This window comes from Passer montanus, unplaced genomic scaffold (genome assembly GCF_014805655.1).
Source record: "Passer montanus isolate IOZ18808 unplaced genomic scaffold, ASM1480565v1 scaffold59, whole genome shotgun sequence".
NCBI classification, from domain to species: domain Eukaryota; kingdom Metazoa; phylum Chordata; class Aves; order Passeriformes; family Passeridae; genus Passer; species Passer montanus.
The window spans coordinates 1,468,343-1,483,767 of NW_024370926.1; positions in this window are offsets into that span (position 1 = coordinate 1,468,343).

Sequence of the window (15,425 nt, forward strand, 5' to 3'; positions counted from 1 at the left end):
AACATGTGAATTTAAGTTTTCAGGGCTGCTGCCTCTGGAAAACATGGAAAATCTCAGTTTTGGCATGATTAAGTTTGGAGTTTTTTGTGGCCTTGTCAGCTGGATCAGGGACCAACCTGTTCCTGAGGCTCAAAATTTTTTGTGGCATCTCCTGACAAACCCAGGACTCTCCAGCACAGGATAAGAGCATGTGAATTTAGGATTTCAGAGATGGTGCCATTGGAAAACCTCAGGAAAAACGTGACCCTGGCATGAATCCCAGCTCTGTTGTCACCTGAAGTGCAGGTGGGAGGGCAGAGCTGCTCCCGGCAGGAAGCAGAGAGGAAGAAAAGAGCAGGGAAGAGTGTTTGATCCTTTCCCTTATCTCCCGTTCTCCCACTTGCTCTTATCTCCAGGCCCTGTTTTTCCCGGGTGGCTCCTTTGCTTTGTGTTTTTTCCTCATGGAAAATGGCATTGCAATCTGGGGTCTGTGTACAAATCACCAACAGGACAGGACTGCTGGGGAATGCATCTCGAGCTGTTTTATTTTCCAGCATCACTCTCATTCCATGGTTGTGACAATGGGAAGATGCCAGCAGCTCACATCCCCGGCAGCAGATAAAGAACTCAATCTCACAACTCACTTTAAAAGTTTTTTGACCAATCACACAAAGCAGAAGCATTGACAGCAGTTCCATCCAAGCACTGTAAGCACAGGTACCTTTGGTTAAACAATGCTTGCTTATTTTGAATACAATCCCTGCTTGTGAGCCTGAAAACACGATGCACAGAGCTCCATTATTAGGCTTAGAACTTCCTAACATCTCGCTGGATATTCTTTTCTGCTGCTGAGGGAATTATTCTAGACAAACATTAATACACAGACCACTGTCCCATTTGTCCTTACTTTTCTACTTCTTACATAATTTTTCTGCTAGCCAATCTTATGGATACTGCTCAGCTCCAATCACAGCTCTGCTGTCTCTGAGGCCTGATTTTTTCAGTTTTCCCAAAACCCTCTGATTTTACGGATTCCCACAAATGAGAGCGCTGGGGTGAGCTCCTGGCAGAGGGGAAGCAGCCGGGGGCGATTATCTGGATTTTGTAAAAGTTTATCAATGCTCGTTATCCATGTGGGATGTGATTGATTGAGGGCCCCATCCCACCCTTTTCCTTTGGATTGAAAGGATCAGGAGGAGGTGGTGGCTCCCTGGATCAGGAACAGGAGCAGCAGGGCAAGGTGAGGGCAAGCTTGGACTTCTGGCTCAGTTTTCAAAGGTTGGAGGTGAGGAAAATCCAGGATCACAGGGAAATTATCAGCTACCAACCACTGGAGCTGTTGGGAAAGGGGAAAATCCACAATGAACAAAATGGACATCTCCCACCATCCCAGGTGATCCAAGTGTTCAGCCTGGCCTTGGACACTCGCAGGGATCCAGGGGCAGACACAACTTCTCTGGAAAATCCATCTCAGCCCTTGACCACTCTCCTAGCCAGGAATTCCTTCCCAATATTCCATCTAAACCTCCTCTGTCAGCTCAAAGCCATTCCCTGTGTCCTGTCCCTCCAGCCTTTGGAATTTGTCTCTCCATTTTCCTGGAGCTCCTCCAGGTCCTGGAAGGTCACAGTGAGCTCACCCCAAAGCTTCTCCTCTCCAGCTGACCATTCCCAGCCCTGCCAGCCTTCCCTCCCAGCAGAGCTGCTCCATCCCTGGGATCACCCTGGTGCCTCCTCTGGGCTCTCTGCAGCAGCTCCAGCTCCTTCCTGTGCTGGATCCAGGGCTGGGGCAGCTCTGCAGGTGGGGCCTCACCTGACACAGGGGCAGGATTCCCCCTTCCCTGGATATCCTGGGCACATTTCTTTTGGATCCTCATTTTTCCAACAAAACTGTTGCTTTAAACCCTCCTAGGATCTTGTTTAATACCAAGTTTGATGGTTTTTAATTTCTCTCTGGTTTAGGATTTTTAGACTTTGTGCTTTCCAGTGTTTCTCCATGGAGAGCAGCGTGAGCACCTTGAATTTTTCCACTGGGATCTGGGATCCACATATTTGTGGGATTTCAAGAATTCTATCCCTGCAGCACTGAGACCCTCCAATTCCATCTTGGAATCAGCCAGAGCAAGTTTTATCCTGGTCACTCCTTGAGCACAGGGACCGCGTTCCAGGTGCTGCCTGAACTCCCCCTCCTTTTGGGCTCCCGGGAAAGTGCAGATTCCAACAGAAAACAGGAGGAAAACTCCACCAATTCCCAGCTTCTCCAGTGCCAAGGAGTTTGGCACTAAGCAGCTTTTTGCTGCCTGGTGTCTGGCAGTGCTGGGTCTTATTTTCAACAAACCCCGTTAAAGGATTACGAGGGCCTTGTTAAAATAATGCCCTTGGAGCTTATTCCTTATTGGAAGGAAAACAAGGATAAACAGAAAGGGTTCTCTCATCCCCAGGGTTATTGCTTGGAGTGCTTTGAAAGGAGAAAAAAGGAGGAAAACTGGCAGGAATTAGGGAATATATAAACACACACACACTTGTCTGGGAATATAAAGTGAGTTTTGTTTCATTTCTGCTTTACAGCCCTCGAAAAAAATAATTAACAGCTCCCCCCGCTAATTAATCTAATTAATACTGATGTTTGGCCATTGAATGAAAAGTTTTACCTTGGAGAAATAATCAATTAAAAGGGGAAAGGGAAAGGAAGCCATTCCGAAGGGGAGTTGCTATATTTACCTTTTTAATGGAGTTTAATAAATGGGAATTAGAAAATTAGATTTTTTGCGTCGGCCGGAACGACGACAACAAAATGGGAAATTTTAAATGGTGTTTGCCACAAAGTGCTCACGTTTTCCAAATAAAATGTGGAAAAGCTGGATGGATCCATGGAGAGCTCTGGAGCAGGGGGGCCTTTCCCTCAAGGCTTCAACTTCATCCAGAGGGGGAAAACAGCAAAGAGGGAAAAGATCCCAACTGTGCCGATCCCTGAGGTCTCCTGTGCTTCCAGGAGATCAGATCCACCCTGTCCTTCTGCAGGTGGAGGAATGGAGGATCTGGAGCCAGTGGGAGCTGAGCAGGAATCTCTGGGATGTCACCCCAAGACAGCAGTTGAGAAGATTGGATGATGAGTGGGAAATGGCATTCCTGACGGGATGGGGAATATCACAGAATCCCAGAATTCCAGGTTGGTGTTGGAAGGGCCCTTAGCGATCATCCTGCTCCAACCAGGGACACCTTCCCCTGTCCCAGGGTGCTCCAAGCCCTGTCCGACCTGGCCTTGGGCTGGTGACAGCTGCTTAAAACTCATCCATTTGGAAAAAATTCCTTCTGTCAGAGGAATAAAACCAAGCTGATCTCTGTTTCTTGTAATGTTTAGGATGACAGGGACTCATGAGCTTCAAACGTTTTTGTTCTGATTCTGGCCCAACTTTTGGGTCAGTTTTCTTGGGTTTCATTGGTGGATGCTCAGCTGCAGGCAAACAGAAGTCTTGAGTGGGATGGGTGCATTTACGGAACCCTGGAATGGTTTGGGTTGGAAGGGAATTTAAGGATCATCCCAGTCCCACCCTGCCGTGGCGGGGCCACCTCCCACTGTCCCTGGCTGCTCCAAGCCCTGTTGGGGCCACCTCCCACTGTCCCAGGCTGCTCCAAGCCCTGTCCAGCCTGGCCTTGGACCTGCCAGGGATCCAGGGGCAGCCACAGCTGCTCTGGGAATTCCATCCCAGCCCTTCCTCACCCACCCAGCCAATAATTCCCAATTCCCAATCTCCCATTCATCCCTGTGGCAGTGGGAGCGTGGGAGCCATTCCCTGTGTCCTGTCCCTCCATCCCTTGTCCCCAGTCCCTCTCCAGCCTTGGAGAAGGAGTGGGGAGCACCCAGGATGAGTAACTGGAATTTCATGTGCCAGGTCAGTCCCTGGCATGGATTTCTCTTCCCAAATCCATGTCTGACCATGGAATGGCCACCCTGGGCCAGCCCAAAGTCCCTCCTTGCCTTCCTGCTGGTTCCTGGAAGTGGGACTGGAACTGGACTGGTGTCCCTTGCTCATCTCCCAGTTCACCCGTGTCCAGAGGTGGGAGAGCTGAAGATTGATCTGCTTTTGGAATCCTGCTGGCTTCAGGCATCCATGGATTCTCCGACAAGGAATTTGTGCTGGGTACTCCAGTTGCTGATTTAATTTGAGCCTCTCTGGTTCTTCCACTGAAACCAGGAATGGCCAATCCCTTTTCCCTTTTTCTTTTCCCATGGAATTGATAACCCTTCATCATCTCCCATCAATCCATCCTCAATACTTCCATTGTTAATCATTCCTCATATCCCTTTTTTAATTTTTTTTTTTTAAATCTTTGTCTTTATCCCAAAGGATTTTTCCATCTTTATTGTGCTTTTCAGGCCTTGTTTGGCTCTTGGAGCTGCTGTGACCAGAAACGTTTGGCAGCAATATCCTGACAGGAAAGGGGATGTTTTCCTCATCCCATTCCAATGTCGGCATCACACACTCACACCTGCACTGGCCCCTATTCCCAAAATTCCAGCCTGCTTTTAATCAGATTAATGGAGCAGGCAGAAAGCCCCACCCTTTAATTAAATTCAATTAAATGAAAATGTTACATCCCAATCAAGTCCATTGTTTCCTTTGCTTGTACACAAACCTGAATCCCCTGGAGGCAGGAGCAACAAATTCCCAAAGATTTTCCAGGAATGCTTTGTGGAGGTGATTGTTGACCAAGGGGAAAGCGGTGCCATGGATTGTTCTCACAGTTTACTGGGACTGAGTTGGAGCTGAGTGTCCGGGAACATTCCTTGGCACAAACAATTTGCTAAAATTGGTGCAGCCATCCAGACTTTTGGCTGAGGGTGGAAAAGATCCGGCGTCTCCTCGGATCCATCACTTGGTGAGTACGAGCAGCACAACTGTTCTTTCCTTAAAATTCCTTGTGGATACCTCAGGGAGCCTTTGGTGAGGGGGAAAAAGGCTGGTGATGTCCCAGATCACCAATATTTGAGATTTCATCTGATTGTAAAGTCAGGGGCAGCCAGAGGAGACTTTAATCTACTCAAGGAATCCTGGAATGGTTTGGGTTGGAAGAGACCTTAAATCCCATCCATTCCCACATCCTGCCTTGGGCTGAGACACCTTCCACTATCCCAGGAGGATCCAACCTAGCCTTGGACACTTCCAGGAATCCAGGGGCAGCCACAGCTGCTCTGGGTACCTGTGCCAGGATCTCATCTCCCTCAGAGCCAGGAATTCCTTCCCAAAATCCCATCTAAATCTATTTCTTTCAGCTCAAAGCCATTCCCTGTGTCCTGTCCCTCCAGCCCTTGTCCCCAGTCCCTCTCCAGCTCTCCTGAAACCCCTTTATGCCTTGGAAGGGGCTCTGAGCTCTCCCTGGAGCCTTCCCTTCTTCAGGATGAACATTCCCAGCTTTCTCAGGAATTCTCCAGGCCCTTCCCAGCTCCCTTCTCTTCCCTGGACGCGCTGGTGGAAACTGGAGGTCCTGCTCCTTCCCATCTCTCCCATTCCATAATTTCTTTAAGGAGAAGAACCACGATGCATTTGCTGGAATCTCCAATTCCACTTCTCCATATCCTGGAATTCTGTTGGTTTATCCCTCTCTTCACAACTCTTAAGATTGTCTTTAAAACCATCAGAACTTTTAGCAACAAAATTCCAAGATTTTAGCTTTTTGGTGGCAGCATTCCCAAAGCTTCCTCGGTGGTTGCACCAGCTGGGAATATGCTTCTGACTCCCAAAGAAATCTGAGGTTTTCCTCAGATTCTGAGAGTTGGAATTTTACCAGAAAAAGAACAAAGCAAAACATAAATATTCTATATTTTTTTCTTTTAAAGAGGGGGAAATTCTGTTTATTTTGTATTTGCTTTGTTGTCCCTGCTCTGTTTGGAATCCTGAGTGTTTGAAGTGCTCCAACCCTCTCTTATCTTGGGAACATGTGGTCCCAGGGATTTCTGTGGGAATGCTGATGCTCTCACACGTGCTTGGAAAGGCTTTGTGGAACAAAGATAAAGGGAAAATCAAATAAATCAAGGATAAATTCTGCTGTCTGAAAAGGATTTCAGAGCCTTCCACCCCGTGCCACCCACCTGTCCACTGAAACGCAAACTTTTATTCTCATTTTCCACTTTCTTGTCTCCTTTTCCGCTGCTAAAATCGGGGGAAATTTTCTTTCTGCTTTTGTCCTATAACTGTTAATTTTTTTTCTTATTTCTTTAAATCAGGTTAAACTTCAGGAGTTTTTATGGAGGAAGGCCTGACTTCAGGAGCATCCTTCCCAGTTTTTTGTTCTAAGGAAGCTGAAGCAAAATGTGCTGGAGATGGGTTTGGATTTGATTTAGTCCCTGATGGCTGGGAGAGGGTGGTGAGGCACTGGGAGGGATTCCCCAGGGAATGGGCACGTTCCCGAGGCTGCCAGAGCTCTGGGAGTGTTTGGACAACGCTCTCAGGGTGGGATTTTTGGGGTGTCTGTGCAGGGCCAGGATTGGGACTGGATGTGAGCCCTGCGGGTCCCTCCAGCTCAGGAGATCCCATGGTTCCATGATTCCATGACAATCGTGTTCCCATTCCATTTCTAAATCCCAATTCCTGGTCACAGCCACCCTGAGACTCCCCTCATGGGAAGGTTTGAATTTCTGGGAATATTCTCATGGAAAAGATTGTCCAGCCCTGGCAGTGGTGGAATCCCCATTCCTGGAAGATTTATAAACCCATGTGGATGTGGCACTTTGTGGAGACTTTGTGGTGGCCTTGGCAGTGCTGGATGATTGGATTCAAAAAAGGCTTTTCCAACCTCAACAATTCCATGACTTTTTTCCATGTTTAGGCCTGACACCTTAATTCCATCAGCCATTCTCATGGCGTTACAATATTTTTAGGGAAACTCACCATTCTTTTGGGATGAATGCCAGGAATATCCAGGAAATTTCTTTTCAGAAGAAAGGATGGAACGCCGAAGCCCTCCTTGTTAAGGCAGAAGTTTAAGAGGTTTGAACGAGATTGATTTGCATGGAATTAGGATTGAAGGGGTGGATTCAGGAATGCCAAGGAAATGGGGAAAAAAAAACCCTAAAGGAGAGAAGAGATTTTGAATTTGCAAAAGGAATTTTTTTTTCTGTCACATTGTAAGAAATGGAATTTTTGTGGAATTTATCCACTCACAAATTTCATCCTTGCAGTACCTGATGCTCCTTTCTCCAAATCCCAAGTCCTGGCTGCTTTCTCAGCGTGAAAGATTCCAGTGTTGGCACTGGCGGGGTCCAGAAAGGGAAAGTGTGGCTTGTTCTCCAGGGAGGAAATAATGGTGCAACTCCTGGAATGTGAAAACATCCAAAACTTTATAAAAGAGGATTAAAACTCTGAGGGAAAAAGCCTTGAGCCTTGCAGGAAGCAAAACAATTCCAATGGGAGCCAGCAAGGGAGAACCATGAAAAATAAAATTATCTATTTATCCTGCAAACTGAGGGAGCTTGGAAATAATAAAAACTCCACAAAAGCATTCCTAGTCATGGGAATATTCAAAAGAAGCAGAGCAAAAAAATAGGGTTTTTTTTCTCCTTGAAAAAATGGAAGAAATTTAAAATTTATCAGGAGTGACCCTCTGTGTCTGAGATTTTTATGGAAAATAATTCACTCTGTTTGGTAGGGATAAAGTGGAAAAGTTGCCTGAGAAATTTGGAAGAACAAGGATTAAGTGGAATTTTTTATTTGGACTTGAGCGTAGAAGGGAATTTTGTGAGATTAAAATTTTGGGAGATCAATATTTAATAAAGGATGGATAAAAATGGATATTGGCCTCAATTAGGAAAATCTGGGACACAGAAAACAAATGGAGGAACAAAACTAATTTATGGGTCATGGAAGTAGATACTGGGGAATGTGGATAATTCCAGAAGTGGGAAGAAGTCTGGGAATTCGATGGAGATTGCTTGGAGGGGTGGTGAGCTCATAACTAGCCTGGAATTGCCGATGGCTCTGGACCTCCTGCTCCATGCCCAGAAAAGCTGGAAATTCCTTCCAGGGATGTTCTCTGTTTGAAGCCAATGATTTGGAGGAAATCTCGGGAATTCTCCTCTTGCCAGAGGCAGAAGCTGTTACACCAGGAATGGTTAGGGATGCTTGTCCAGGAGAGTGGGAAATGCCAGAAGGCCTCAAATTCGGGGGTTTTGAGCAATTCCAAAGCTCCAGGCAAATGGAAATCCCAGTGTCCAACCCAGTGGATGGCATTGCAAAACTCATCTCTAGGCTTCTCCTAAGTGAGCCAAGCGTAGCTGCCTAAATTAACCCAATTAATCTGGGCTGAAATGAGCTTTTAAATAATTGCAGAAACACCTAAAGCAAGATTTTCAAGAATTAAAATAGCTTTAAGCCAAAATAGCTCAGAGAGAGTGGGAAGTGTCCATGAACCATTCCTGACTCCTGGTTGCTTCCTACTTTTCATCTCTGAGTAGTTTAATTAATGTTAGGGAAATATTCATTAATATTATGGAAAACTAACCATATTTTAATTAATATTCATGATCCACCCCTCCCAGAGAAGATAAGCAGCCCTAATTTGAAGTCAGGGAGGTTGAGGCTGGATCACCACAATCCTGGAACAGGAATCATTGCACGTGGAGGTCATTCCAGACTTGGATTTCACACCTGGATCACCACAAACCTGGAACGGGAATCATTGCACATGGAGACCATCTCAGCCAAGGATTTCCTACCTGGATCACCACAGACCTGGAAGGAGATCACTGCGTGGAGAAGTCATTCCAGCCTCGGATTTCCTGCCTGGATCACCACAGACCTGGAATAGGAATCATTGCACATGGAGGTCATTCCGGACATGGATTTCCTACCTGGGTTGCCACAAACCTGGAATGGGAATCGTTGAACCTCCCAGACACAGATTTCCTACCTGAATGGCCAAGACCTGGAAGGGGATCATTGCTCATGGAGGTCATTCCAGATTTGGATTTCCTACCTGGGTCTTCACATGCCTGGAAGGGGATCACTGCATGGAGAGGTCATTCCAGACATGGATTTGACACCTGGATCACCCCAGGCCAGCCTAGTACTGTAGTTCCTTATGAACATCCCATCTCCTCTCTGGAGCACTTGGAATATCCAGAAAGGAAAAGAAACAGCTATGGACAAGTTCAAGGATTGGAGATACGAAATTCCAGGCTCTGCTCTGGGAAGTGCAAATCCCTGGAATGCTGTGCCATTCCTCAAGGTTCTCACCAACGCTCTTCAGACCAGAATCTGATTTTTCAGCTCTCTCATTCCCGCATGTAATTCCCATTTCATGAGGCTCAGGTCTTTCAGGATGGGATGAATCCCCCTCCTCTTCCCTTGATGTCATGGATTAAAGGGATGCTGGCTGGATCCCCCGGCATTCCCGGGAATACAGAGATTTACAGCTCCCATTACCTTCCAGAGGAGTTAAAGGCTGTGCACCTCATCAGAATCTGCTCCCAGTTTATGGCTGTGGCCCTTCAGCCCCACTAATGATCCCAGAAAATCTTTGGGATTGTTCCCAGTCACCTGGACTCACTGGGAGTCATGCAGGGAGTCTGGGGAACAAAAATCCTTTCTTGCATCTGGCTTTAATTACCTTTGGTTTTAATTAACTTCTGGGAGTTTCATATCAATAATGTGGAAAAAGCAGCTTTTCATGGAGGTTTGTTTTCCATACAGGAAAAATTGAATTCCATTTATCCCATCCCATCACCTGCAGCCTCTGAGGGGCTTTGTCCAATGCCACTGGAATTCCCAGTGCTCCTGGAGGGATCATGGAGATGATCCTGGGCAGTTCCCCATCCTTTTATTCCCCTTGGATCAACTGCAAAGTCCCCCCTCTCTCTGTTTTTTGATTCCAGTGGGTGATAATTCCTCATTTGGCCAAAAATTCCAGTTCAATTCCAATCCAATTCCTGTTCAATTCCAATCCAATTCCTGTTATTTAAGGATCTCAGTGGATTTTAGAGCTGAAGGGAGCAGATGGAATTAGGAATCTCCAGGGAGATTTGTGGTCTTCCTGTGCTTAGAGCAGGCTTGTAAAAAAGAGGGAGAGGGATTTTTTACACAGGCAGGTGGCGATAGGAAAAATGGGAATGGTTTTAAATTAAAAGAGGGAAGATTTAGATTGGAAGTTAGGAGGAAATTCCTCCTTGTGAGGCCTGGAGAAGCTGTGGCTGCACCTGGCTATCCCTGGAAGTGTCCAAGGCCAGGTTGGAGAAGGCTTGGAGCTGCCTGGGATAGTGGAAGGTGTTGGGGTTGGAATGAGATGTTCCTTAAGGTCCCTTCCAACCCAAACCAACCTGAGATTGGATAACTCTGGGACACAGAGTGGAATCCCTGAGTTGGGGAATATTCTGGACACACCACTCACACTTGACAGTAGGGAAATTAAACCCTGAGAGAAGGAAGAGCTTTTCCACACCCTATGGAAGCAGGCCATGGAGAGCAATCCCACAGGAATGCCACAAGATTCAAGGAATGGGATTTTCCCTATCCAGGAAAGAGCAACTCCCTCACTAAACATGAGTGGATCGAAAGGTTTTAGGATTGAGGGAATCTTTGTCCATGAACAGCCTGGGAGAAGCCTTAGGAGGTCACGGATTTTTCCGTAGCGTCTGGAAGAGCTGGCACTGCTCCCAGTTGGAGTGGGAGCACATTCCTGGAGCAAACATTTGTCCCCCTGCGGAGTTTGTGTCCAAAAGGGACAATGAAACATCAAATCTGGGCTGTTAAAATCCATGAAGTGTGAAATCAACCAAGTCATGACTGCGAATTTATGCAGCACTTGGAATTTTCTCCTCTTTATATTGGAGAGTGAAAATCCAGTGGTTCTGGAGGGTCAGGGGGATGCTTTGGTTTCCAAACATCCTTCAGGCACTTGGGAATGTTGAGTTGAGGATTTCAAGGGTCGTTTTCAAACTAAATTATCCTAAAATTCTGTGGTTTCTGTAGTCAATCCTGCAAAGGCAAATCCACAAAGAAGCTGAGTCTCTCCTAAAATCCCTGCTTAGGGATCCTCCACAGGACAACTCTCAAGGCCAGGAATTCACCAATGGATTTTGCTGTCCCTAAATATCTGCCCAATAATCCTGGAGCTGGATATAAACTCCAAATCCTGCTCCTGCTCAGCCTGATCCATGGGAATGTCCCCAAAGGGGATGGAAAGGACAATTCCCAGTCATTGGTGTGGCCAAGGACCTCACCCCACACAAATCCCACAGCATCCCCCCAGCTGTCTCACAGATTTGGCTGCCCTTGAGACTGGAACAGGAACAGGAGAAAACCCCTGGGACATGTGGAATTGTTGCCCAATAACACCAGGAAAAGGCTGGAATATTAGAGGAGAACTGGAGGGAGAAGCTGGAGGATGATGCAGAACTGGATGATTTGAGGGGACATCACTGAGCTTAAAAATCTGAGAACGTGAGGGAGAATATGAAATTAACTGGTGGAAGCCAATAGGGAAAAGCATCCTTAGGAAAGCACCTCCAGAAAATTCCTTGGGAAGTTTTCACAGCCAATGCAGAGGGTTTGCTGCCCAAAATTCCTAGGGGAAATTCCAGGGCACAGAAGCCGTTTCCAGATTCCCTGAGCAGCTGCGGGTTGGTTTCCCAGAAGGGGTCAGTCTTTCCCAAGGATTTGTGGGGAATTACCTGACTCTTCCAGAGGGAAGCACAGTGCCTGGATGGATAAAAATTTGGGAATAGTGGGAGCAGCTGCAGCCTCAGGTGAAACTGAGCTCATTGCAAGTGAGAACTCACCTGACCTCATATTCCTGGGATGTGGGAATTAACCTTGGAGTGAGAGGGGAAGAGATGGGAATTGTGCTTGGAGATTCCAGAATATGGGAATTAGTCTCGGAGCAAGTGGGGATACAAGGTGGGAATGCTGTGTTCAGGAATTCCAGGATGTGGGAATTAGCCTTGGAGTGAGCAGGGGAATATTGCACTCAGGAATCCCAGGATTTGGGAATTAGCTCTGCCTTTGAGTGAGAGAGAGGGATGGGATGGGAATATTGCACTCAGAAATCATAAAATGTGGGAATTAGCTCTGCCTTGGAGCAAACAGGGGGATAGAATGGGAATATTGTGCTCAGGAATTCCAGAATGCGGGAATTAGCACTGCCTGGGGGTGAGATGGGAATATTGTGCTCAGAAAAGTGCTCAATATTCCCAGATTTTTCCCTAAATCTCCTCTCAGGTGCTGTACCAGGAAAATCCTTTTCCCCGCTCTGAAGTTCTGGAAAAGTCCGACTCTGGCAGCAAAGATGGATCTTAGGAAAATCTCCTGGAGCTGTGGGCCCTCCAGAGCAGTTGTGGAATTATTAAATCTGAATTATGCCTCAAAGCCAGGGAAAAGTGGGAGCATCCTGGTTCTCCAGCTGTAAAAACACCTTGCACCTGCTCTAGCAGCACTTTTCCCTACCCCATTCCTGGGTTTCTCTCCCAAATCCCATAGGGATCCATCCCTTGGGATTTATATTTTTACAGCCTGTGGATGCTGGGATCAACTTTAAAAGCTGATCCCGGGATGATTCCCGAAATTTGAGGAGACCCTGGAACCTTCACTCTGTAATTCCATCCCTCCTCTTTTCCACTGGTGCCTTATCAAAATTTGAGCTTGAAATCCCTGGAGAGCCACCCTGGAAAGGCACTGGTGATTCTGGTGGATGGAAGGATTGGAAAAGTGGGCATGAAATCCATGTGGAAATCCTTGGATTGCTACAGTGAGGGGGAAGATCCTAAAAGAAGAACGTAAAAAGGAAATCCAAGGTAAGAAACAAGGACGGGAAAAGAGGAAAATGGGGACACAGGTGACATCCAAGGAATATTTTAGTTGGTCACAGCAAGGATAAACTTTTTCCTGGTGAAATGAGCTATAAATCATTGGATAAATAACAATTAAAAGCCATTTTAAAAAATGATATTTCCTGTTTAAAGCCTGGGATTAAATATTTCACCTCATAAAAGCCAGTGCTTCCTCCTGGATCTCCACAATCCGTTGACTCTGGATTGGGTGCAGGATACAGCCCAGATTTCCACCCGGAGGTGTTCCTGCAGCAGGATCCCACCTCATTCCTTGTATGGATTGGTATCACTGGAAAACCCAGCCCCAGCTGGTCAGAATCCTTCAAATCAGGGCAAAATGTTCCCTTGGGATATTTACAAAAAGCCAGGAGGGAAATATTTCCTTTTCTTTCAATGCTGTTCCCTTTTCTCTGTCAAGAAAAGAAACACTTTTCAAATTCTGTTTGTTCTTCCATGTTATCCAGGCAAATTTCAGTCACAAGGACCATTCCTTGGATTTCAATAAAATTTATGGAAGTTTCTGGGAATTCCGTGAGGAAATCTCAGTGATTTTTGGCTCTGGTTTGGCCATTTTCTTGTTCTATTTCTATGTGTGTATCAGAGGATACAAATAAATATATTTCAGAATATTCCTAAGGACGTTTTTCCATAATAAACCTAAATATATTTTTCATAATATTCCTAAGTATATTTTTTCATAATATTCCCAATATATTTTCCCTATGTGCAACTATCAGGATCAGAATTCCAGCATGAAATGGATCAGATTAAATGCAGACATCTACATTTTCCTAATAATCTGTTTTCTTCCATGTCAACGGAGCCTCAGGATGAGTAGAATCCCATCCATCCTAAAACAGAATGATTTAGGAAGGAGCCCATCCATCCTAAAATCCAGTCCTAAGGTTGGAAAAGACTCCAAGGTCATAGAAGATGTTTGCTGTCCATCAAATCCAGGAGAAAGTGCTCAGGTAGATTTTTGGAGCTTTTCTCAAACTATTGCTTTTCATAAAGTTTGGTTTTCTGGTCAAGTTAGACCAAAGGGGGTTGTTCCAAATCCTTTGTTGTCCATCAAATCCAGGAGAAAGTGCTCGGATGGTTTTCTAAAGTTTTTCTCAAGCTGTTGCATTTCATTACGAGTTTGGTTTTCTGGTCAAGTTAGACCAAAGGGGGTTGTTCCCCTTCCAGAATCTTCTCCATATCCACCATTGTTCCCAGGTTTTGGGATAAGGAGGAGGAATTGGAAGGCACCTTCAAGCTCATCCCATTCCACCCCTGACATGGCAGGGACACCTCCCAGTATCCCAGGGGGCTCCAGCCTGGCCTTGGACACTTCCAGGGATCCAGGGGCAGCCACAGCTGCTCTGGGAATTCCATCCCCGCTGCTCCCCACCCTCCCAGCCAGGAATTCCTTCCCAGTATCCCATCCATCCCTGCCCTCTGGAAGTAGGAGTCATTCCCTGTGTCCTGTCCCTCCATGCCTTGTTCCCAGTCCCTCTCCAGCTCTCCTGGAGCCCCTTCAGGCCCTGCCAGGGGCTCTGAGCTCTCCCTGGAGCTTTCTCCAGGTTGAGCAATCCTAAATTTCCCAGCCTTTCACACATATTCCCATTCTCTTTCCGTTCTCCTTCCCAGAGTTTGTGCTCTGCCCCTCCCACAGGAGCTGGTGCCTCTCTCCCCTTTGGATGCAGCTTGGAAAGAGGATTTTTAGCTCCTTTTTCCCCCTCTCATCTCCAGTTTGCAATTTTCACTTCCCAGCACCAAAACCAAGTCACTCTTTCCTTTTTCTCCTCCTTCCTGAAGAAAAGACTTAATTAGGAATTTAACCACCATCAGTCCCTCCCCTTTTCCCCTTCCCCCATCCTGCTCTCGCTTTCCCCCCATCCCAGCTCCTGGAATATAAATCATTTGCTGTGGTCTGCAGCTCAGCTGGAAAAACCAACAAGCCGGGTCTATAATGTCACCAGCATCTCATTTAGGGGATTTATGGGGTCTGGCCTTAAGCACTTGCTGCTTTACAGCCTGTGAGTTCACTCCTGCAGGAATTCCCTCTGGATTCCACCTCCTTATCCTTGACTCTGGCTGATCTCGGGAGCTTTTCAAAAGGTAGATCCCCATCTCTTGGAAAATGGGATCTCAGCTTTGTTTCCATCCCTGATTGGTCCTAAAGAGGATCACAGCACATTCCTGCAGCCAGGAAGGGCTTGGAATTGGGATGTGCTGGGTGTGGGAGGCAAATGGAATAATTATCCATGGTAGACTTGTCGAGGTGCACACATTGAGTGGGAAGAACGTGGCTGCCCCTTCCTTTGGGCGCCCTCTGAATTTTCTGATTTTCCTTCAGTTTTCTTATTTCCCTTTGAGTCTTTCCCAGTGCCTGGAAGTGTCAGGGAGAAGGGAATTACCAAGTTGTCACTCCCTGCATGCTTTTCCCTGGGGAAAAGAAGGATGAGATGAAATTCCTTCAGCAGGTGGTGGCAAACACCCCTCAGCTGAACCCTGCTGGCTCCAGTGGCCTGGTGACAACATTCCAGGAGCCACCTGTCCCTGGAAGAGCCAACCCTGGGGAGCTGTCAGGGTCGGCTTTACTTGTCTCTGCCCCACCACGGGAAAAGGCGGTTCTGGGCAGGCC